At 32.3% G+C, this 27,217-nt stretch overlaps 1 protein-coding gene across 11 annotated transcripts in view; it reads left to right on the top strand.

Annotated features, from left to right (window-relative positions):
* The window catches only part of LOC148604142 (teneurin-m-like), a 166,848-nt gene that overhangs the window by 14,812 nt on the left and 124,819 nt on the right, over window positions 1–27,217 (top strand). For 5 of the 11 annotated variants that reach the window (XM_088549879.1, XM_088549873.1, XM_088549870.1 and 2 more), the window contains exon 1: window positions 15,077–15,319. The exons of 1 other annotated variant lie outside the window; for it this stretch is intronic. The gene's annotated coding sequence lies outside the window, so the exon portion shown is untranslated. Of the gene's footprint in view, window positions 1–15,076; window positions 15,320–27,217 lie in introns of those variants that run through there. 5 more of the 11 variants (XM_088549880.1, XM_088549878.1, XM_088549877.1 and 2 more) reach the window with 1 other exon arrangement.

Raw genomic sequence — 27,217 nt, 5'->3', positions numbered from 1 at the left:
ATGGTTTTTTTTCCACCATTATTCACTCACAGCCTCTTTAATATGTAGAGTTTGTTATTATTATCAGTTATCAGTACAGTAGGAGTAGAAATGTTTATTGGGGTTAAAGGTCATCTATTTCATGGATAAAAATTGTCAATGAAATTTTAACCACAACATAAATTTAGCCATCATTTTAATTACAAGAAAATCAATATTTCTATAGTAATTATTTGCAGTAATTATTTTCATAGACTCTTACATTAATAACCTAAATGACATAGTCTTTGTGTATTTTCGTTTAAAAAAAAGAGTCATGCAAGCAATCCAGACTCTCTAGAGCCTCTAGATTATGGATTCTTCATCAATTTTATATGTTTAATGTACTTAAATTGAGAGGAAGGAACAAGCAATATACAGGAACATGTGTGCTATAAGGCAAAGGATACTCAGTTATCCCAACCAGTTGAGTAGCACCAGCTTGGTGTAATTTTATATCATTGGAGGCCTTGTTATGAACTCTGTATGTGTTTATGTACTCAGTTCTGTGTTACTTTGTTTCATATTACATTACTCAGTATCTGTAATAATCACACATTGACAACATTTTTGATGAAATGTGTCCATGATTCCCTTTTATAATTTAGTTCTCACATTCATCACTCTGTCACCTGAGAACTTTCATTGAAAGGCAGTTCAGTGCAGGGAAACAAGATACTTTCCTCATTAATGAATGAAACTTGAACATCTTGGTAGAATTTCACAGGTCAGAAAGTTGGAAAAGATGAAAGATGTGTACATCTTTTACAGATGTCTATGTGAGATAAATGAATGTTTGAACCAAGTATGTTGTCTTGATGAAATCTTTGATGTCTTTTGGTTCACAACACAGTAAGGTGAAGATCAGATTTGAGTGAGCAACAGCAGAATTAAATGTCTTATCATATTAATACTGTTTTATAGTTTTATTCAAACTCAATGAACCAGGAATTTTAAAAAAAAATGTAGTATTGCTGATAGGATGAATGTTGGTTTCCGTATATATTTTTAGCACATAGCAAAATGCTAAGGTGATGAACTAAGTTCTAGGAAGAAATTTTTGCGAAGTTCTAATTTTTCACTACATTCGCGAGGTTTTGGGAATGTAAAAAATACTTAGATATTTTTACAAATAGTTTTTATTTTGTAAATATTGAATACGCCTATTCGTAGAGCAAATTGCAAAATTTGCTCCTCCTTTCAAAAATTACTCGCTATATGCTAGTCCTTGTACCATTCCTTCAAATGCTTGCTGTATATTATAGAATGAATTGTGTCTTGTTGTTTTTATACAGATATGGATCCAGAGGAACCGTTAGGCTGGACTATTTTGATTGGTTATATTAAAAAAATCACTGTAGATTGCTTTAAAGAACTCATAGGTCAGTCAGAAGACCCCTCGTTTGAATTTCTGGATTTGCAAGTGCTATACCTTGATATTTTTCTATTTTCTATGAAGCAGTTTTTAGTTTTTACCTTGTCATATCTTTGCTATCACTGTAAAGTACTGATAAACTATTATCTGTAAGGTTCCATTTCTTCAATGGATTCCTGTTTTTTACATGTTTTCTTGTGATACATTGCTTGTCCAAAGTTTAAGTTAAGATTCCATTTTAATATGGCAGAAACCAGTCTCTGGAATGGCCAATATCATAGGTATACAGTATATGGTATAATTTAAGTATGGCATGTTCACTGATTTATGAAAGTTATTGTACACTGTCATGCGATTAGTCCATATCTAGTTGACTAAATAATACTAAAAACCACAAACTGTATCTGACACTACATCTTATCTGATGGCCATATTGGTCATCTTTTGTATTAGAAAATTTAAATCCTGAATTATTAATTCAGTTTACATAGTCCTGACTTGTAATTATGTTCTTTTCTTTATAATAATTGATTGTGAGAGACTTCACACAACATCTGAAATATGAGTAGTAACTTTAAGGTGTGATCTAGTAGTGAAGTCACCCTTTTACAATGTTACTCTGATCTATACATACAGCCAACAAATTAAAACCTGTTTTAAGAACATGTCTGGCAGGTGTGTTCCTTCCTGATCAGAAGGCATTTTTCTTAGTTGTTTAGGAATGTCAAAAATTTAAGATATTTTCTTCTTTTTTTTCTACTTTAAAATTGTAACATTTTGACATTTTTATTCAATTTTTAAGATTGATTTATGCGAAAAAAATCATTCATGATATAAGTTGATATAATGCTTGTAGTTCTAGTCATTTACTCTTGCTAATACATTTAATTGAATGTATAATGGCAGTTTCTAATGTTTTGAGCTGGCTTTATTATATAGTGGTTGCACTATTGACAGACAACGTCATACTCCCATCAATAGAATTATACAGGGATAGTATTCAAATATTTCATCTTTTATTTTTTTTTTTTTAGTCTTAGGTTGAGGTTGGATTTTCTTTGCTATCCACTGACCTGTTGCCACCAGAGGTTATAATTTCCTTGTCAGAAAACTTTGCAGTTCAATTTATGTCATGTCAGTTCATCTTATTCCCTGTTTTTGAAAAACTGGAGTGATTATAGTGTCTGTATCTGTCTGATTGTCTCTTTATCTGTCTGTCCACACCTTGCTTTTTTTTCTTGTTTCTGTACTTATTGAGAATCATTCTTTGATTGCATGCTAAAACCAGTTTCCAATCTCCATAACTATTAATCTTTTTAAGCTATACCCTTATTTACAATTATTTACTAGTTACAGGATTTATTTTATATCGCAGAAACATGGACAATAAATAGCTTTTTATCTAAGATATGCTTTTGCCCCCCCCCCCCCACCCCCCCCCCACTGGCCCCTTTTAAAAGTTCTCATTTCGTGCATCGAGACTCTAAAGAATATTTGTCATCTAAATGCCATTTTGCCCTGGTATTCATATAAATCATGGTATTTGACTGTCCATTACAAGAGTTATACTATTTCACACCTTTACCTACCTGTGTATTACCTGGAGGTAGTTCTCTTTGATGTTGACAGATATTTTTTTTATCTTTGATTACAAGCTGATGGTAACAGCAGGATGATAGCTACTTCTAACAGATAAAATGCTTTGAATGATTCAGTAAAAATAGTTTATAGTTCTCAAAAGGATAGATCTTTATTGAGTCAATGATTAGCAAATTTTTTGTGATAGCTTGAGGATATACAAAGTACATACCTGTTTTGCTGCTAAAAGTCTTCTGAGGTAAGTGTTATTATAGAAAGCAAAGCAAACCCTTTAATGAAAAAAGAATGGGTGAAACGCTGGAAAAAACTCTCTAATGATAAAATGACAACAAATTCTTTAGAGACTGATTTTGTTTGAGCAAAACTACAGTCCTGAAAACCACTGGAAATAATGGCATCCAAAAAAACTAATTCAGAACCAGCTTTCTTACAAATTTTGTGTTTTCTTGTAGGTCTGATAAATACTGACAGATATTTATGATTCTCTTTTAAAGCAAAATTTTACTTTTACATGTATTAGCATTACTGTAGAACACTTTGATGATTTTGGTGTATATACATATTGTAGAAGTTATTTTCCTTTGGATTATTATGGCTTGATAAAAACATCTTGGAAAACAAAGATATTTTGCTCTATATCAAATCAAGGTGGAAGCCTTAGAGAAAACAAGTACTATCTTCAAAAATAAGATACAGTAAAATTTTGTTCTTTTAACTAATAATTATTCTATATTTCATTTATGAAAATAACACGTCACGCAATTTTGATACAGTTTTTCAAACACCACCGAGTTATCAGTATTTTTCCCAATAGACTTACGTTTCCAGTGTCTTTAAGGACAAAGGGTAAAAGTGAAACTATACCAACTGCGTCAGAAGAACCATCTAGGACATGGTTTATGACTGCAGATACATGTACACATTTAGTAGTGTTTGTTTTTATTGTTTGTCATACTAGGATATGTCTTTTAGGGGATCCAAAATTTTCATGATCACGTAGTAATCCAATCTGTGATACATCCTTGAAAAAACTGCATACTGTGTCTTCATATGTCCGCTGTCTCATTTATGAGTCCACAGTGTCAGTTATATGTCCATTGTGTCAGTGATGTGTGCACTGTGCCAGTAATGTATCCACTGTTTTAGTTATGTGCCTACTGTGTCAGTTTTGTGTCCATTTTGTCAGTTATAGGTCAGTTATGTGTCCATTGAGTCAGTTATGTGGCCACTGTGTCAGTTATGTGTCCATTGAGTCATTTAGATGTCCAATATGTCAGTAATGTGTGTACTGTTTCAGTTGTTTTGCTGTGTCAGTTATGTATCCATTGTGTCAGTTAAGTTCCACTGTCAGATATGTGACCATTGTGTTCGGTTTTGAGTATACTGTGTCAGTATTGTGTCTTTATGAGATCAAATGTACTTATGTTTCACTGTGTCAGTTATGTGTCCACTATGTCAGTGTTTAGTGACAGTTATATGTCCATTGTGTCATTTTTATGTCTAGTTTGTAACTTATACCTGAATTGAAGACTTGCTGTCCTGATTTTTAGCTCACTTGGCCTCATGGAGTGCCAACACTTGGCATCCATCATCTGTTGCGTCAATTTTTCAAAACTCTTCTCCTCTGAAACTACTGGACCAATTTGAACCTTACGTGGTATGGATGTTTCTTAGGATATTCTGCATAGAATTGAATTGGGATTTTTTCATGTTAAAAAACATGGATGCATTTACTAAATATAGAACATAGGGGTCAGTGAGAAGTTTTTTGCTTACATTTCGTGAACTATTAGGATAATCAAAATTGTGACATGGAGTAAAAGTGTTCAGCATGATGAGATCTATCTGTGGTCAAAGTTTCATGTAAATTTGTAAAGCCATGTTGGAGTTATTATTGTACTGTTAATATAATGTTATTGCTATAAAAAAATCTTCTCTTTGACACTAGTAGACCAATTATAATCAAACTTGGTATAATTGATCTTAAGGCTATTCTGCATAGAACCATTCCAGGGAATCTTGATCTGTTGAAAAACATGGCTGCCATTACCAAAAATTGAACATGGGAGTCAGACAGAAGTTTTTTGCATATATCTCTTAAACCATTAGGTTTATCAAAATTCTGACATGGTTGTAAAAGTGAAGCATGATGAGATCTCTATTTGGTCAAATTTTTGCATTAATCTGTAATTTTAGCCATGTTGGAGTTCTTGCTCTTTAATACTTCTTTTTGCAATTTTTAATGTTATTACTTTCAAAACTTTTCTTCCCAGAAACTACTGGGCAAAATTCAATGAAAATAATGAATTGATTGTTCCTTAGGTATGAGCATTAGGAGTTTTTATCCAAGAAAAAACAAAGCTGCCTTTATGGACAAATTAAACTCAGATATCCTTATTACCAAATTTATAATGTTACTCTATTTGTCCATAAAAGCAAATACAAATACCTCAGACGTCTCGGGTTATTTGTTTATCCATCATGCTGGTCTACTATATACCAGGGTTTTTTTATGTTTCAAGAACCTGGTTATGTTTGTACTCTATTAAAGGGCAACTATATGGAAGTAACTTGTATTTATATTTATCCAATGAAATCATCATTCATTTTGTGCTTTATCCGTACTTATCCATTTATAAAGTGGACTGTTATTGTCTAAAACATCTGTCACCTTTCTAAAACAACCCTTTTTATTGCAGCCACTGACCCATAAACTTGGACATTTCATCTGAACTGATAGAGTAACATTATAAATTTGATAATAAGGATATCTGAGTTTAATTTGTCCATAAATCTATTGGTAAAAGGATTTTGTGATTTATAGAAAATTAAGGCAATTTTATGATAAGGTTCATTGATAAGGTGGACATTGGACACTGCAACAGATGGACTGCTAGATACTGCAGGACGTGGTTTATGACTGCATTTGCCATTTCTATGAAGTTGACCTCTGTATTTCTAAGATTGACCCTGGAATTGAACTATCTGTGCCATATGATATTTTGACCCCTAAAATATTGACTTGTCAGTGTACTGTATGAAATATTGACTCCAGGGTTTGTACTTACTTAACCCCAAGTATGGTTATTTTAGCCTCCATAACTTTTTACTGACTAGAGAGGGTAGATATACTCTTAGGCATTTCTAAAAATTTTGTAGGAAGGGGGTTTCTCTATCATAATTTGACAAATTGATACAGGTGGAAGGAGGGGTCAAATTATCAAAAGGGGGCAGGGTAAAAATGTCTGAACAGGGGTTTTATTTACCATAAAAGAGAGGTTTAAAATATCAAAGATTATATGATTGTGTTTATCTTGGAAGTGACAACACAGTTACTGTATATTTCCAGCATAGCTGCTGTATTATCAAAATTTTTGGGAGTTCAAAATTTGTGGTTTTAATCACATTTCTGTTTTGGAGAAACTTATTTTCATTGTTTGATGCTGAGTTGTTTCAAATGCATTTTGGTTAGATTCTAGTGAGGGAATAATTTCGTGAATTTGTTGCCCTAAAAAATAAATTATTCTGAACATTATTACAGTATTGCTCCATACAGCACTATTTAACATAATCAACTCATACCAGGTACATGAACCTTAATTAAATTGCTATTGGTAATATATCTAAAATCTTTTGTAAAATGTTTTTGTAACTTAGAATTTCTAAGGATAAGACTGGAAATTCCATGTTGTAAATGTCATGATTGATTGTATATTCTGTGGTGTTATTGTTAGAATAGATAGGCAAAGCTAATTGTTCATCTGATTGTTATGATTCAGATGTCAATCTCTGCGGGTTAAAATTCTGTTTTAAAATTTTATAAAGGGTAGGCTTAGGTTATAACTTTTTTGAAGTTGAAGGGGCACAAATTGGGCCTTACCTGAAAAAAAAAACCAACTTTTTTATTGTTGGTCCAATTTTGAAAATTTTTTCATTGAATTCACTAAAATGAAAATTCCTGCTTGTATTTTTCATTCAGATTTCAGATATCTCTTACAGTTTTCCAGTTAGAAGGGGTCAAAAGACTCACACCCCCAAAAAATCCAGTTTTTTTTTATTTTGAGTCTGATTTCAAAATTTTTAATTGAATTTTAAATTTGGTGCTATTCCATAATTAACTGTAAGTCCTTAAACCTTAAGTATGTCAAATAGTAATATTGTGTCCAGAATTTAACATGCTGAGGTTGTATCATGCTGCATGTCAGAAAGCTCTTTACTTAATTGTCATTTTTTCACAGATAAATTGAACAGTTGCATTATAATGGAAATGCTGTATTTTGTTTGAATACTTGTCATTGTCAATCTTGATTTGACAGTGGCAAATGTCTGTTTACTGGCTCTGCTTATGCCAGCAAACTTATTTGCCACTGTCAAATCCATGATTGACAATTCCAATACTTCAAATACAATATAGTTGTCTCCTAATTATGTCCCATCTTGAAAAGTGTTTTAAAAATTTACAAATGTCTTCACTATATAGTGACATTTCTGTTTATGAATGGTAATCACAAATTTACTGAACTGAACAAATCTAGGCGGTAGTCAGAAGGAATGGTGTAATAGGAAAGTCTGTATATCAAATGGGAGTATCAGGGCAAACATTGGAAAGTTGGATCACTACCACAATGGTCCTGACTTAGTACAAGCATTTCAAAATGAAATGTGGGTGAAACCACGTTTTATAGCATGGTAAACCTGCTTCTATCATTGTTCATTATTTCCGGTATATTTCAACACAAATGGACAGCATCAAATTGCCACCAGTCAAACAGTACAGAAGATATGAACAATAAATAAGTGAAGATAAAAACAGCTACAGTCAAACTTCACTTGCTCGAACTGGGATGGCTCAATTACCCAGGATTTCTGTAACACAATTTCAAGTACCAAACTGTTCTTCTATATAATCAATAAAAATACAAAAAAAATGCAACCTTGGATTTCTTCTAATTTGATTTTTCACACACTTGAACTGACTAGTTGGTCTGTATGGTAATAAATTTTAGAGAATAACTCTCACTAACTTAAACTCTTCAGCAATTTTGTCAGCTTGTGTAATAAAAGGTATGAAAAAAATGAAACCCTATCATTAAGCAAAGTCTTATTTTACTTATTTAGTTAACTATAGGTAATATCAAAGTCATAACTAATTAGGTAGTTTTAATCTAACATTATATTTACAGTATAGAAATTTGTCAGGACAATGACATCAAAGAAAATTAGATGAAATCAAATTATTGACCATGAAACTTTAACACTGTAAGTTTTTTAATGCACACATAGCATTTTTAATGTCCACGAATCAACATAACCTCCCTAAGCGAGTAAAAAATATCCCAGAACTGACAATACGTAAGCAATTTCTAGTGATAAAGTCGAACTTGGACCAGCAAAAGAAAAATTTGGAAAAATATTATCTTCAATTTCTCAAACTGCCTATAACTAAAACTCACTTCAATGGCTCCTTTGAGTTTGAGGTACCAAGGTTTGACTGTACTAATACCGTTGGATACCAACACAGATGTTCCCCAAATATTCCCATTGTCACAGGAGGCCCCAAAATCAGTTTCAACTGGTTCCTGATTTTTCTAAATAATTTGGAATGGCAGACATTTTCTGAATTTCAATATGGCCAACTGGAAGCCCGTGATGACCTTTTTAGCTCACCTGGCCAAAGACCATGTGAGCTATTGCCATCACTTGGCGTCAGTCGTTGCCTTCGTCCCTTGTTGTCGTTAACAATTTGTCAGAACTCTTCTCTTCTGACACTATTTGACCAATTGATACCAAACTTGGTATAAATGTTCCTTGGGGTATTTTGCATATAACTGATGTGGGGATTTTCGATTCATTGAAAAACATGGCCGCTCTTACTAAAAATAGAACAAAAGGGTCAGACAGTATTTTTTCCCATACATCTCCAAAACCCTTATGTTTAGCCAAATTCTGACAATGGGTAAAAGTGTTCAGCGTGATCTATCTGTGGTGCAATTTTCGTCTTAATCTGTGTAGCCATGTTAGAGTTATTGCCCTTTTTCAACGCTTTTTGCTATTTTTAATGTTATTTCTTTCTAAAATCTTCACCTCTGACACTATTTGACCAATTGGAACCAAACTTGGTATGAGTGTTCCTTTGGGTATCCTGCATAGAACTGGTTTGGGGATTTTTTATCTGTCAAAAATTATGGCTGTAATTACTTAAAATAGAACATGGGGGTCAGACAATAGTTTTTTTTGCAAATATCTCCAAAACCATTAGGTTTAGCCAAATTCTTTCAATTGCTAAAATGATCATTATCATAGTGCTCACATAAGTATCCAAGGGATCAAAGTTGTCTGATGACTCCATGTAAGAGTTATTGCCTTGAAAAATGAAAAATGATGTTCTTTTTACAGTTTTCAGCCAATATCATGAAAACTATGATGGATAGAATGAAACTTTCTGTTGATGAAATGATCCTTATGATATGTCCTACCAAAGTATCCTAGAGTGAAAATTGTTGGACAACTCCTTGTAAGAGCTATTGGCCTTGAAAGGCAAAAAATTAACCAGGTGAGTGATTCTGACTCATGGGAGCCCCTTGTTTTAAACCAAATATCAAGTCTAAGATTTTTTTCCCATTTTGATATGATTATTTTCATTTTTAAATGGTGGCCATGTTTGATCATTCAGATAGCAACTGCACATCAGCATATGGTGACCTACTTTTGAGCCAAGTTAGGTTTGAATTTGTTCAGTCGTTCTTGAGAATATAGCCTGACAAAAGTATACAGGAAAGAAGAATTTAAAATGTTGAAACAAAAACAATAAGTTTCGCCACTATGGGAACATAACTAAATACAATAAACAAGTTGTAAATCCTAGTAACAATTTTCAAAAAGTCTTGGAACTCAGTGTGGAAGGTGCATCAAGTTCAAGATGAAATGATAATAATATACAAGTAAAAACAACAGCAAATTAATGAAAATCTATCATCTATAATAGAAACAGAATATTTTTTCATTAAAATATGGGCATTGGCAGAAAAACTGTTTTGGGCAGCATATGAGACATATTTTCTTATAACCCTGGTCCAAAAGCCCATCTCTAAGGCAATGATGGCATCTTGAGGATCCAGAGTAGTGACTACTAGCCCTGACATACCTTTACAACTGAAAGAGTAATCAAGGGAACCAAGGTTATAGCAGTAATCAAAAGAATGTAATCCAGGGACAAAGACCAGACATGGAAAACAGACATACACAACAAAGAACATAAAGTAACTAAAATCATACATACAGAGTAACAAAAGTAAATGAGCAACTCGGACTCCGCTAAAAACTGGGAGCATGGACCAGGTCCACCGGTAGGGTAAGTGTCCTCTGCTTTTCTAGAAACACCCGCCGAGTTGCTCATAAAAAGTCAAGTCCGGGGTAGACAAACGAGGAAAGGAAAACTATGACCCGTTGAATACATCAGTTTTCATGGTACTGATGGATACACCATAACGATCCACGAGTTTATGATGACGACCATAAAACTTCTGTAGTGATGACTTCAATCTTGTAGCAACATATATAAAAGATATAAACACATGTAGGGCAAACAAGTATATTCCTGCACAAGAAAGAGAAGTTTATAATTTTAAAATCTGGTTTGTCATATATTTTTGTACTGAGATAACTACAGTCACCAAATTCGAGGTGAAGGTCTAAAATTGACACGGAGGAAGTTACGTCAGTAGTCTCTTTAATTTCTAGTTCTGGTGGATAAATAAACGGAAGTCATTCTCCAAATTTAAGATTATTAATGGATAGAACACCGTTAATATATCGATATCGGTATGTGAAATTAAAAGATTGTAAAGCCATGGTTTCATGGAGAACATTCACTAACATATACATTTTAGTGCACAAAGGAGAACAGTTTTGTAGTATTTGCATATTGACTCAGAATACCACTAATAGAACCTGATTGGCCATGGAAAAATCAGCCTAACTATATTAGCCCTCTATCATCACTGATTACCATGCTGTTGTTCTGAATTGTTGGAGTGGCTTGCATCAATTAAAGATAATATGTTAGTACAATATAGTCTTGTGTTGTCATCTCAGGATATTTTGGCTGTTTGTCTGTCATTCTTGTATTAACATGGGAATGGCATTAGTATGATAAAAATGTTGTTGTCTTGGTCAATAGATACTGTTAGTAAACTGAGAGAGGTTTGTTTACTGCATTAGAGGAAATGCTGGAAATGGTCAGTATCATTTATAGTAATTAGGAGCAGATTCTGGTTAGAGGAGGCATGTAGACCTATGGGTATCTTGTTGAAAATATTGATATTTCATGCTGAAAAGTCCCTTATTTTAGTTTGGCATTATGCTGGATATGTCACCTTAAATGCATGCTTGAATTCTGTTAAAGACAATTTGTATTATTTTTGATAATGAATGTTTCCTAATAAATAACTACATGTTTTTTTGTTTTAAAATGAAAATTTAGAACCTGGAAAACTGGAAAATATTTTCTAGATTTCACTGGGGATGGAGAAAATTTGCACAGTTTTATTGTTGAATAACATTACAGCTACACTAAGACATCACCATACTGAGTTTTGATCACCAATTATTTATCAACTGTTCAGCATGCCACTATTGCTTTATACATATTACTTAGGAACAAGTTTCATCAAATTTTGGAACAACATTTTTTTTTCTTTCAGTATCAAAATATATGTACCTAATGTTGTCATTCCATGACTGGAACTTCCCTACTATTTCTGAACACTACACAAAAAATACATAGTCCAAATGTAATTCCTTTTATATCATTCAATTCCTCTATTACAACCAGTGAATATACTTCTGCCATTATTCATCTCAAAATTATTCAATTATTTCTGCAAATAAAATTAAGATTTTGTCTTCAAATCAACTGCAGATTTGAGGGACTCCCTTTTTTGCCTTGAAAGATATCTAGTCATAACTTTTCATTTGGGGATTTAGTTCTTGCAGTTATGTGTCTAGAAGCATTAAATGTGTTAAGCATATTCCAATTAACACATTAATTAGTCAAAATCTCTATCCTATCATTAAAATTTTACCATTAATAAACAGGAAGTGAAGAGCAGTGATTTTAACCAAGTAAAATTGGCGGGAAAATTCAAGTTGATCAAAAGTGTCAAGTTTTGGAAAATCTTTTGTTCATCAAGAAAGTTATTTTTGTAAGCTGAAGTTTTTTTTTTAGTATAATTACACTGTAGGATAAATAATCTGCTAATATAGTTAGTGAATGGTAATAAAAATTAACATATGGAACAAAATTTGTTAATGTTAATAAGTTTGACTTTTGATTTCAGTTCATACTTCAGAAATCAATAATTGATTGACATTCAGTTTATACATATGAGAAAAAACAGTTCTAAATAATATGAAAAATGCAAACATTTAATCCCAGTTCTATTTTATATTATGCAATCTAAAAAATTTTGTTCATGCTACATTTTTCACAGGAATCAAAGTCTCCAGTGCTAATGTAATAGTACTTTGATTAATTTTTTGTAATTGATATGAAACTTAAATGAAAATTTACAATGTTGACTAGAATATAGTTTATTCCAAGAAATATTCAAATTTTAATTAATTGGTTGTCATTTATCCTTACAGAAAAAGATTTGGTTGTCCATCAATTAAGCAGGGCAGGACTATAGGTATAGCCTAGTGACAGGGGGCAATTTTTTTCATTCCCAGTTAATTCAAACGTGATATTATATCATCTATTTTAGGCTTAGAGTTTTGAAATCATTAAATATTGATGAATATTTCTCTTATCTCACAGCATCAGATTTACAACTCCACAGAGGAAATATTGCTAACGACTCTCCTCACTAATAAATGTTAAAATACTAAAATATTTATCAAAACTGTGTAATTCTAGATCTATTGCTGGAAGAGAAGTGTGCTTGGTTCTTTATACTTTTTAAATTGATTGGAATTGTCAGTTTGATAAGTGATTATAAAGTCATAGTTTTGGAGTACTGTATGAGTCTGTAGTTACATAATAATTCAATAATGTTCAAGTAAAAAGGAGTGTTAACTCTTGGGTGTCATTATCACAGTGTTTGAGAAAAATAAAGGGTTTTAATAATTTAGGAAGACATCCATGAGCGGCGAACAACTGGGTTGTTATGGGTAGTCATAGAACCAACTTATTAATATTTTAATTGATAGAAAATAAAAACCTGTTTCAAACTGCATTTCCGATTTCATTTTATTTGAATATGGATGGTGCATCATTAAGTGGACTTGAAACCTGATTAACATACTTTATTGACACATGGCATTTGTATATATTTTATAAATGCTTCTATTCATTGGTATTGAACATGATCTGCATCCTTCAAACAATATCTCTGTAGGTTCAGGATCAGTGTTCTACATTGTTTTTTTTTTACAAGCTTGAGCCTGTTTCCCACTCAATTGTTGCAATGGACCTTTTCAGAAGTTCAACTTCTGTCCTTGTAAACAACATTGCGCCATCATAGCATACTCATTAAATACATACTGGCCATGCAATCAAAAACATCATGAACAATCAGGGTTGGGATATTTGTAATCAATAATAGCAATCCCAGATTCGTAAAGTGAGAAACATGTATGTATTTAAAGCCATAGGAATTATTATCTTTGATTATTATATCATAAGATATTATAAATCTACATGTATATATACAATACCAATAAACAATGGACTTGTACATGTATTTTATGTATAATATTGGAATATGTTGTTTAGATTTCTGATCTCTTCAAATTATTAAAGGAAAGGTCTTTAAATCAATTTATTTTCTAACCTCAGAAGCTAGGGAGTATAGCTCTGTATCCTTATAAAAACCCTGGCATTTATTTGACACACTCTACACATTTGCCATCTGTCCCCATTCCCTAATGACATAGTCCATGTTTGCTTCAGTTCATTAAATGAATGGAGTTTTATGTTTTAGCAAGCATTAGTAAATTAAAGCATTTGTGGTGTGATTTTATGATAGCATCATAAATATCAGATTTATATAGTCAGGTTTACAAGTTTTATTTGGATTTGATACTGTCACAGATGTGCATAAGATGATGGTTGTGGAAAGAATTGAACAACTCTTTTTTTTTATTTGTGTTGAGAGCTCATAGCAAAAGAGAAAACTTTAGGGATGAATTAAATATTTATTTGATGTTTCTATTTTCATTGATTTTGCTTGTGTTTGGCATTTACCAAATGTCTGTTCTCTTTCCAACTAATGTAATTATGTTTCTTTCATGTTAAGGGTAAGCTCTCATTTAATTCCATATCCCATGTTTTAAAACATGTTGTCCTCTGTCAAGAGTAAATATATTTAGGTTTATATCTATTTCCATAATTAAATTTGAGGAATTTCTCCATTTTGCAAACTTGCTAGAAATTTAATGCTTATCTCTGTCTACCACCTCCTATATTGATAAGCAAATTTTTTTAAGTCTTTCATGTTATGTCCAATGCTTTTGGTATCAAAACAGATTTGTTTTCTTAAAACATAAGCCCTTTACTGCCAATACATGTAAGGGTATGTTATTTTATTGAGGTTGAAATTTATACCACCCTTAAAATAGTGCCATTCAGATTTTTTGGTTTAGTTTGTTTGTTTGTTTGTTGGGGTTTAACGTCCGAGCAGCAATATTTCAGCTATTTTTGGTTTAGTCCTGTATGCACTTTTCAATGGTAAGCAATATATTGGATAATAATGTCATATAAATTTCCACATTTTGTACATGTATTGGCAATGAAGTCTGAGGTTTTTCATGTTCGCTATATTAAAATGAGTCCAATTCTGTATTTATGACATAGCATTTCTAATGTTTTGGCCTTTGTAACATTGTAAACCATTTTAAAGAGACTAAGTGGAGACTTTTAAATTCTATTTTAATCTATTTAATCATTACTTAGTCATCCAGAAAATACTATGTCATCAACTGTTTACAAGAATGCTTATCTAATGATTGCTTTAGTTGAATGATTATCTCCCCTACCCCCTTGTCATTGTCTGTGTTATCATTATCTTATAAACCTTTAACTGCTCAATTAAAGAAGAATAACAGCGATCTGTATTTGGTGGGTAATCGGTTGGAAATTTCCGGTATTGTACAACAAGGGTTGGATGAGTTGGGGTGACATACCAGTTGACGTTATCGAATTAATCCCAGATAAAACATTATTCTGTCATTATCAACCATTTTTACCTGAGGATTTTTATAAGATGATTATTTCCTATTGACGAAGGATAAATATGGATTAGAAAGTTACAGACTTCGATGGTTCAGGTGGGCAATTTTTTATTATTTTCATTTACAGTTTGCTAGTGAAAACTTAATTTTTGAATTTTTGAGAAAAAGTTTTCTCTTTCTCCTGAAGCAATTCCACATGCTCAACTTTAGACTATTGATATTAACAAATTTTGTTTTATCATAAGATCTGAAGCAATGAATTTCTAACACTCTTTTTTTTTCTAGATGAAACAGTACATGTACCTATAGCTGTTCTGGCCTTTTTTTTTAATAATACATGCTTATACACTGCCAATATATCAATTTCTGCAGATTCTGTTGAGCAAATTTATTTGCAGGTACTATTTTCCACGTTTATCTGTCCTTTACAAAAATAAGTATGTTTCTGTTTTTTTGGAATGGTACATGACTTATAGCTGTTTGTTCATGGTCATTTTTTTTTATTTGTTGGAATGGTACATACACCTTTATTTGCTTTTTTTTTTGGATGCAACATCAGAATGGTTCAAACACCACATATACAAAATCTGGAATCCAGGATTCCTAACCTTTCTTCAACGAATTTTTTTTTATACCCCCCTGCAAACAAAGTTTGGGGGGGTACACCTTGTCTCTCTGTTCATGTGTCCAAACTATAACCATATGGAGATGTGCATACTGTCAGGATTTTATGTTTGGACAAAATTTGTGGAAATGATGGGTGTTGAACTTTTCATTATTATCTGGAACGAGTTCAGACCAAAAATGTCATACAATTATGCTATTTTAATCCATTTTATGAGAGTTTCTCATTTCAAAGCAACCCTTGGTCTGCATTCTGCCTCAGTAAAAGTTTTTGAAGGTCTTGTTCTGACTTTCTGGTTCCTTCATTTGCTTTTTATCCATTAACAGATGGTTATTAAACTTGCAATGTTACATTTTAATGCACTTTTAATTATGCTGTCACTTCTGTTAAGTGGGATAAACTTTCTGAGGGGTTATTCAATGCTATAATAAATAGAAAACATTCAGAAATGGGACGATAGCATGAAACTGATCACTCTCATATCATCATTCTATTTACACTTGATATTGCTGAGGAGTCACGTAAACAAAGGCTGAATTTTTTTCATTGACCCAGAAGGGAATAAGAAGAAATTATAGAATGGTGGATTTTTATGCAGAACATGATTTTGAATGGAGGAAAGACTTGACATTTGTGAATTAGTAATTTTAATGTCAATCAGGGTAAATAGTTGTGGGAATTCCTTGTACACAACTGAACACTTCAATATGTCGCATGATAATTTAGGAAAATTAGATGTCGAAACTGGTATTAAGTTTCTATAATTGTGCCCAAAATTGTTTTGTTTCTATTTTTGTCATGTAATCATACAATAGACAATGTCAAAATGTTGATTATAATGGTGGTCAATTTATATGTTCTGGGATGTAGGGGTATTAGTTACTGAATCCTGAACCCGATCTTGAACTGTTCAACTAATTAAAGAAACATGTACTTAGAACATAGCTATGAAGTAAGAACTCTTTTATATGTCTATTGTTATATAATTGCTGTGATATAATGCTTTGAATTACACCAAAGAAAATTGGTTAAATTGAACATTTGTGCATGTCACCATTAAGGTAGTTTTGAAGTGCTTCTTTTCTCAATCAATGTTATTGCTGTTATGAATGTTTTGTTTGTTTAATGCTGTACCTTAATATTAATTACAGTTATAATGCATTCTGTTGATTCAAGTTATGATTTTATTACATGAAACAAAACATTGGTTCATTTGTAATAATCAAAAACAGTCTTTGTATTTGCAGTTAAGCTAACAAGTTAAATGTGGAACTTTCTTGTCTAATTTTTATGGTAAAAGTATTGTTTCAGTGTAAGTTCAGAAGAAAACAACAAATTATCTTCATATTGGCAAAAAAAATCCTGAAATGTCAATGATAGGACTATATATCCAAGTATGTAACAGGAACAAAAACAATCAACATACTTGAAAAATGATGAATTAAGCAGATTATTAGTGATAAGATTGAGATTCCTCAGTATCATACACTAAAAATTATTGTTTATGCTTATGAAAAAGATTTTATGCCCCCACGACAAACTGTCCGGGGCATATTAATTTACCCCTGTCCATCTGTCCATTCGTCTGCCGTGCCATCCGTTCATCCATCTGTCTGTCTGTCAGTCCATCCTTCCGGATTACACATGATCATGGCTTGTCCGGCCATCTCCTCGTACAGTTTTTGAACTACATCTAAAATATTGTACAGGATATTTTTACACATGATGAAGGTGTGTAGGGCCAAAGGATTTTTATTATCGTGAAATATTACGGAAATTGGTGATAGTTGCACTGTCATTTTACTCAGAAATATATGGATCATAGCTTGTCCGGCCATCTCCTCGTACAGTTTTTGAAATACATCTAAAATATTTTACAGGATATTTTTACACATGATGAAGGTGTGCAGGGCCAAAGGATTTTGATTTTCATAAAATATTACGGAAATTGGTGATAGTTAGACTTGCTTATTTTGTTCAGAAATAGGGCTATATGGCTTGTATGGCTATCTCTTTCTGTAGTTTTTGAACTACATCTAAAATATTTTTTGCAGGATATTTCTTCACATACTGATGGTGTGCAAGGTCATAGGATCTTTATTTTCATGAAATATTGCAGAACTGAATGATAGTTAGACTTTGTTATTTTTGTCAGAAATATGTCCCAAGCTGCAAAGTTAAGGATTTGTTATGGGGGTATAAACATTTTTTTTGTGTCCATTAGTCCATCAGTCCTCTTTCTCACATCGCAACTAGTCTGACACTACCAAACTGAATTTCATGACACTATGTGGCCAGGATACAATATGTAGATATGCATATTTTTAGGAATTTCTGATCCTCACATTGATCCCCAGACCATAAGTAACACAAGCCTTAGAAGGATTTCTGAATCTGCAAACCATGTCTTCATATAAAAATAAACATGTTCCTAATTTGGCAAATCTAGCGAGCAGGGGCATCATTAGTGTCTTACAGACACATTTGATTTAGGGGAAATACTGGAGTCCCATGTCCATCTGTGTGTCCTGTTTGTCCATGTACCTAGTAGTCCAACTTCTCCAAAACCATTCAATACGTTTCAGTGAAGTTTGTGTATGATGAAGATAAGTTTGGTGTTATGTACAAGATTCATTTTTAGCTCACCTTCCCGAAGGCCACGTGAGCTATTGCCATCACTTGGCATCATCGATCGTAGTCATCCGTCGTCGTCCATTAACAATTTTTAAAAAATCTTCTCCTCTGAAACTACTGAGCGGCATTATATGAAACTTTGCACATATGTTTCTTAGGGTATCTTGCACAAAAGTTGTGTTTAGTTTTTGATCTGTCAAAAAAACATGGCCACCATTACTAAAAATAGAACATAAGGGAAGACTGCAGTTTTTCACATATATCTCCAAAACCATTACAGTTAGCCAAATTCTGACAAGGTTAAATCTGTTCAGCATGATGAGGTCTATCCATGGTCAATTTTCATCAAGCCATTTAGGAGTTATTTCCCTTTTTTGACGTTTTTTTGCTATTTTTAATGTTATTTCTTTCAAAAATCATCTCCTCTGTCACTACTTGACCAATTGGAACCGAACTTGGTATGAATGAGTTGTGTTTAGATCTTTGTCTTAAAAACATTGCTGCCATTACTAAAAATAGAACATAGGGGTCAGACTGTAGTTTATCGCATATATCTCCAAAGCCATTAAGTTTAGCCAGATTCTGACGTAGGGTTAAAGTGTTCAACACAATGAGATCTATCTGTGGTCATATTTTCATTTTGATCTGTTGAGCCGTGTAATGGTCCTTATGATAAGTCCTACCAAAATCTTCTTGAGTCAAAATTGTTAGACAACTTCTTGTTGAATTTATTTCCATTGAAAGACAAAATTTAACCTGGTGAGCGATTCAGGCTCCTGGGAGCCTCTTGTTATACCAACCTCAAACTATTATTTTTGGAGTTTTAAAGGAATAACCCTGTCTATCTTTTGTCCATCTGTCCACATTTGTTGTAAAAACAATATTTTCCCTAAAACACTCTAAGATTATAAAAAAAATTATATGTAGACAGACAACTTCAATGGAAGATAATAGTACTTAGGTTTTCACTCCAATTGAAATAGGGGTATTCTCGTTGTGAGCTTGCTCACAGTATTTGTGTTTGCATTTTAAAAACATTTGCAAAAGTGTGAAAATAATTGATGGCTAAAGTGTGAACTAAACTACAATGAAAAAAAATATTTGTAGGAATTTTATTTGTTGTGCATTTTGCTTTTCTATCCATTCCTTTTTGCTAATAAATCAAGTTAATTCCCAGCAACACGTGAATAATGAAGTATTTTTCCATGTTATTTACAGCCAAGGATAGTGTTTTAAAGGTTTTAAATGAAGTTTTATGTGACAATCACAGAAACAGAATATGAGAAATGAAAAACAAAACTAATGGATAAAATGAGTACCAGTAATTGCAGTTGTACTTCTGTTTTGAATTCTATAGGGTTTCAAATGCATTATTGATCAGATATAAAGCCCTATTAAAAAACATGTCAGATACAAACAAATGCCACACCTTAAAAAATCTGTCGCATACAGGCAAAGCTCTATACCTTCAAATTCTCCTGAGATACAAAGGAAATTATACACCTTAAAAAAATCCTGCATTTACAGGCAAACCTCCACACCTTAAAAAATCTGTCACATACAGGCAAAGCTCTATACCTTCAAATTCTCCTGAGATACAAAGGAAATTATACACCTTAAAAAAATCCTGCATTTACAGGTAAACCTCTACACCTAAACAAAATCTGTCATGTAAAGATGAACCTCCACACCTCAGCAAAATCTGTCTTGTAAAGGTGAACCTCCACACCTCAGCAAAATCTGTCATTTGGAAGTGAACCTCCACACTTCAATAAAATCTGTCATAGTCTATCACTAAAAGACTTTCCACCAGACTTAAACAAAATTTGTCAAATACATGTGTATTCATCTAAACCAACTTAGAGTATTCATGAATACTGTGTACTTTTTTCCCACACAGTCGGTATAGTTTTGTTTTTTACCCTTTAAACTTAGAGATGCTCTTTCAAGCAAATGCAAGTCAACTGATCATAATTCTGTTTCCTGATTGGCCAAATACTGATAACATGGTGGCGTTAAAAAAAAATTGTATTGGAAGTGCATGCTATATGTTATTTCCTGAATAAAAGATAGAAAATTATAAGTAAAAAAGAACAATTTTTACTGCATTGACTATTTTTTTTAAAGATAGTACTTGTTGTCCATCCATATAAGTTCTTATTGCCCGGTACATTGTACATGCAGCTGTTTAGTTGCCAGGAATTTTTATGTATTTGCATAGCCATCAAGTGAAAAAGATCAGAGTATCCATGTTTTACTGTCAGCCTTGAATCCATACATGAATTAACCCTTTCAGGTCTTTGTCATCTTCAAAGTGTTTCAATATTTATTACATTTTATAAAAGTAGAATTTTGCAAGCATTGTCTTTCCAGAGTACAGTCATGTTCTGAAATTGATTTCAGTCAGTGTGACAACTTATCTAAGAACACTGCATTTTACTAAAATGGTGAATTTCTGTGCAGTTATTTGAAATTAAGTCTCAAGTCATTACAGTGGATCTATGTCACAAAATTGATGGTTCCTTACAGAAAAACATTAAAGAGTGATGAAACTTTGTTTTAACATTGTAATAGATATCAAGAAAACATACTGTAAAAAAGTACAAAAAAAATAATACGGAATTGCTTGTGGATAAATTGATATTTTGCTGGTATGCATTTCATTATTTTTTTATTTGTTATGTTGTTGAAATAGTCATCTTATGTCAACCAATGGTCCCCATAATGTCTACAATGTGAAAATATTTACTGATCGGATTGTGTTCCCACGTGGAATTGATACTAAACAGTCATCTTTTAGGGATAGTGTCTTTTTGATTTCAGCATAATTTAATCATTTGTATACAATCACATGTTCTTAACCCTGATAAATCACTTGACAGGTAAATATTTTGTCCATAGATAAAATATTGAATCACAGATTACCAAATAATTTGTCGGAAGTGCAATTCAATCTCAGTAATGTCTCTTTCATATCTGATAAAGTTAGTTCTTATATTTGTCTAAAACCTAAGAAAAGAATCAGTCATTGACTAAGAAAAATGGAATTCATACAAGATGTATCATTTAGTTCTTGGAGTGAAATTTAAAGTGTGTATACTCTGGTAATAAATTACTCTGATACCATCTTTTTGTGAATACATCTCAATATTTCCAGACATTGCCACTAGAAGTACCTAAGATGGGATAGGTTATAATTTGTAGGGGCTACTGTTTACTCACTATTGCTTTTAAATTTAAGGTAAATTTTAGAAATGTTTTCCTTTATTTGGAGATATGTTGGCAGTTTCCCTTATTTGGATCTGCCCCTTTAGTTTTTCTGGGGTATACTTGGGTATTTCTATGGTCCGAATAACAAGTGTTATAGTATTTGGATTATTTTGTGACCTTTTTAAATCCCTGGTTATGTTTATGGTGACCATCTGGTCAGATTGGCTTAATTACCAATTAATCTAGGTTGCTTCATAGGGTAGCCTTAGAATAAAGAGGGTACAGTCCTTGATGGGAACAATGGATTTAAATTTTAAAGCTAAGGACACTGTCAGTTCAGCTCACAGGAATCACTCTAAAAATAGATTCCTTGAAAAAAATCCTCTACTTTAGTTAAACTTTTCTAAAAAAAAAATTATTTAGGAATTTCTTTATCACAAACTGCTTAACCTATAACAGCCGCACCAAGTTCATATCCTTTTTCAGTGCAGTGCTTTGTGGAAAAGACCTTCTTTACTCACCTGTGGTTAATAGATTTTCATGAAACTTGCACAGCTTCCATTGTTAGTTGGTGAAAGGTGACATCTCTGTTGTCTTGTTAGCACAATTAACCTCTGATGCAGTATTTATTGGTTACCATATATGGGTCATCTTCACCCGTCCTTAATTATACCACCACTAAAAGAGTGGATCTAATATTAGAATAACCTTGTCCATCCATTTGTCTGTTGTTCCATTTCAAAACAACAAATGATGAAACCTACCCAAGGCAAACTTTAAGGGTTTAATATTCTATGTTGGGATGTACAGGGCAGAACAACCTTCAGGGTTTTTTTCTAGTTGTGGTATCCTTTTAAAACAGTCTTACAGTTCCTGTTTATAGAGAAGTGAGTCTGAAATAAACACAAAATTTTATTACTGTAATTATCACCCTATCAGTGGGCCTCACCAAAATAGCAAAATTTAGATTTACTCTTCAGTAAGTAGCATATGCACTTTTACATCCATTTTATTGTGCTGTTAGCATGCTGTTCTTTGTATTGCCGTTTATGGTTTTATTGTTTTAGAACATGATTGCTGTGGGAGACCAATAAAGATTTCTAATTCTTTGTCATGATTGTTTTATTTGTGTTTTTATTAGTACAGAATGATTATCATGTCATGCATGGTAAATTGAATTGTTTTTGATGTCTTTTGTTACCCTTCCGTTTTCTTTTGATGCTCTTTGGGCTCAGCCCAACAGCAAACTTAAAAAAAGTTATGATTTGGGGTAGATATAAAGTAATACTGGAAAATCCAGGATTTAATAGTAAAACAATTGTCTGAAAATTGTTTTTACTCTTAATAAAGTACTGACACATGTATATACTAGTATGCACAAGTTTTAGGCACACAGACAGTACAATTTTATTTTGTTGCTTAAAGACACAGAGGGTTCTGAATTTTTTAAAAACAGTCAGTTTCTGTTTTGTTTTCCTGTCTTTGAGGTTTAACTTCTAAGATTCAATGGTGTCCTGTACTTAACCTAATGCAGTAGGTAGTCTTCAGCTTGTATTGAGTGCAAAAGGTTCGTGGTGGAGTCATACCAAAGACTAAAAATAGTTATCAGTTTTTCTCCAACCAAGCACACTGTATATAGGAGATAGAATGAGGACTGTTTGTTTGAAGTCAGACTATCATGTTCCAGACAAAGCAGGTTTTAGATCAAACTTGCAAGAAATATTTACTGTAGGCATTCTACAATGATCAATCAAACCCTCTGTTAACATGTCAGAACTTTGGAGTATAAATACTGAGACTGTTGAAAGTTTTTTGGTTTTTCAAATATAAGTAAAAAAATGTAATTTTGACAACAGATTATACTTTACCTTGTTCAAGTGTGACTATATATTAATATTCTATTAATGTTGGCCTTAAAATCTTTATTCATAATAAAATACTTGTAGATTTATTGTTGACATTAATGTTTAGAGCAGATTAAAATTTATGAAATTTGAGAATATTTAACTTAGGAAAGTGGCACTAACTTAAGGGTAAAAAATTTAAAAGACATTCTTTTTAATATTCATTGAAACTTAGGTATTCTTGAGTTTTAAGTTTGTCTTTTTGATGACTTAAATACATAAGGATTTATTACATGCTTCAGTTATTTTGACTTTATATATTTAGACTTTACAAAGAATATATTTAATGTATGAAACTGAGATTGTAGTCCAATTAAAATGAACAAATAGGTCAAACGGAAAGAAGAAGAAAAAGACAATAGTAGGAATGTATATCCTTACCTGTGGTTCAGTACTGTGTTATGCTCCAAAGTATTTAACATACTAAGGTCAGTCTGAGGTAGTGCTGTTTAACTCATCATTAGTTTGGTGTAGTATTTAGAAAAAAATTGGGAAAAAACTTTTATTCATTATCATAATCTTGATTGATATTATTACACAATTTTTTAAATGAAGAATCTATTTACCCTCCCATGAATTTAAATGGATCACTGCACTTGTTGGACCACCCATTTCACAGAGTTACAGTAGATCCGGACTTGAAACAGCAGCTCTCATGAGCCATCAAGTTTCTGTTTTTAGAATACATGGATGTATTTAATGAAATAGTTACCCTTACAGAAGCTTCTTACCCCAAATTAAGAATGCAAGCATTTATAATTGCCAGAAAGGATTATAGTATGAACTTACAAGTAACAAGCATTCAGTGTCAAGCAAATCCTTGAGACCTTCCCCCCATCTTTATTGTTATTCAGGTCAATTGAAGTCTTTGTTATGAGTTCTGTGACCCACCAAGACATAATGAATTGGTCATAGTGATCAATAAAACCATTGTTTACAGCTAGTGGTCAGTTTACAGGGGGTCAGTCAGATCATCAGCACATTTGGCAAATGAACATGTGGGTCATATAATTGCTAATTAGCAACTCAAATTAAATTGATTATTGTGACTATTTGAAAATATTTGTCATCTGATGTTGGTTTTATGATCTTATTTCTTTGTCACAACAAACTTGGGAATCTACTGGATTAATGAATGGGTTCTGCTGTTTTCTGAGCTCATGGTTTTAAGGTTAGTGAAATCTTCATTCTTGAAATAATATTTGTCTTGTTCTTGAAGTATTTTTTGTTTATTCCTTCTCTAAGGTAATTTTACAAGTTGTTAATCTTACCACCTTTGCCTTTAGGGCAACTAAATCAAGGTCACCACAGAAAATAGTACACACATGTATACTGTGCTGTCAGTAGTCATAAGTTCCTGTTATTGGTGATATCTGTAAGATTAGACTTAAAGGACTTGTAAGTCTCATTCTCAATTTATGTTTGATCCACAAAATTGTACTTTAAAAATGTAAGCATTCGAAGCTGAAGACTGATCTATATTTAGTTTTCTGCTACATATACTGGGTATGTCAATATGATGTATCGGAATTGTCTACTTTGTTTAATTACCAAACTTATTAGAGTGTTACTGTAGAAATACTTTTTTTTTTCATCATCATCATCATCTTCTAATATGGGAGTAGACTCCACAAGTATTGTGTAACCTCATGGAACTTGCCATGCTATATACATGAAATTGGGGGTCGGAAATTTAACGTTAAAAGACAAGTTTGCAATTCATTACAATTAATGTTAAAATATATAACTTAAAAGTTAAACATATTTACAATATGTACAGTGGTTGGGGTTATTTTATTTTATTATTAAGCTAGATAACGTCCTTCAAATGTTAACATGGAGATATTACTTTTGAAGGACTCTTGGGGAGGTGACATACTGATAGATTCTTGGAGATTGTTCCAATCTGTTATAGTGTTTGGGTAGAAGGAATACTTATAGAAATCTTTGTTTGTATAAACTTGCCTAAATTTATGTTTGCCTCTAGTGTGCCAATTGTGTGAGCATATCATTTGTAACTTCCACTAATCCCCATTTATCTGATAGAGTAAAATAAACCTTGCTTTTGTTTTGCTAGATTGAAGACACTCCCCATTAAGGGTGTTTATCATGCCAGTCATTGCACATGGTGTATTAGTTGTGTAGTCATTGAAGACATACCTTGCGGCTTTTCTCTGAATCTGCTCAAGTTGGGCAATTTGGTTTTGTTCATATGGATCCCAAACTGGCAAGGAGTACTCTACGATCGGACGCACAAGTGATGTATACATAAGTCTTTTAACCTTATGTGTGCAGTTTTTCATATTTCTACATAAAAAGCCTTAGGTTTTATTGGCTTTCACTGTTATATTGTTAATATGTGGACCCCAATCGAGATTACTACTTAAAGTGACGCCTAGATATTTGCTGTCTGGCACAGTCTCAAGTATGTGGTAATGCAGTTTATATTGAAATGAATTTGGTTTAGCTTTTTTAGAAATATTTATGACTTAGCATTTTTCTGGATTAAATTTCATTTGTCATTCTGATTCCCACAGTTCAAGATTTGTGAGATCCTTTTGTAATTCACTAGATTCATTTATTTTATTTGTTATCCTGTATAATACACAGTCGTCAGCAAAAAGAGGAGCTTTGCTAGATACATGCTCTGGCAGATCGTTAATAAATGATAAAAATAGGGTAGAGTCCAATACAGTACCCTGTGGGACACCTGAATCTACAGATAATTTAGAAGATTGAATGCCATTAAAGATTGTTTGATATAAAATCTTTTATCCAATTAAGATTATTATTTCTAATTTGTTTATCCTATTTACATGCAAGGGTTTTTTTATGATAACGTTATAGTCTTTATTCAACAAACAACTACTTCCAATACCTTTGAATATGAGTTATGGACCCATTCTTGTAAAGTCAGAGAGTCATGTTACCAGACTTACAAGCCCTAACAATTTGTAATTAAAAAAGCAGTTATGCTATCAGAGACCTGAAGAAGGATATTTTTGAATATTTTAATTTTTTGTGAAATTCTGAATAGTTCAGCATTATTGCGTGACATTGTCCATTTGGTATAACCAAACTTGGTATTTTAGCCGCACCCCCTCATTAGGGAACTACATGTACAGTGTTGATTCACATTAAAATGAATGTTGATTTCATATTTTAAAAATAATATATTGCGATTTTATTTTTGTTTTCTGGTCTTTTTAAATCAAAATATAAGATTTGTTTTCAGTTGTTTGTAACATTTTGGGACATAAACAACCTTGGGTTGGTTTATGCTGCAACATAAACCGCTTCCAGGTTTATTTAGCATAAACCCACCCAAAGTCATTTATATCCCATAATCTAACCAGCAATTGAAAACAATTCTTAATTAGACGACAAAAAAAAAAAAAACAAACAAATGTCCAACAAGGGAAAGCTGATTTTCATTGGTAGATAAAAATTACAAAAATTTCATTATAAAAAGATCTTGCACTGAACTAGCAATATTTTGTTGTAGAAGAATTTCCAAACTAATCATTTCTATGTCTGTTCTATAATGAGATGTATTACAGGGTGCCTATTCAGATTTTTACTGCTTGTTTTGTAAATTCATGTTATGCAACTGTAGGTAAT

This window comes from Perna viridis, chromosome 10, assembly GCF_037379345.1.
Source record: "Perna viridis isolate PV_CMFRI_1.1 ecotype Kerala chromosome 10, ASM3737934v1, whole genome shotgun sequence".
Classification (NCBI taxonomy): Eukaryota; Metazoa; Mollusca; class Bivalvia; order Mytilida; family Mytilidae; genus Perna; species Perna viridis.
Note: the sequence above shows the minus strand (reverse complement) of the source record. Positions and strands in the feature narration are given on the sequence as shown.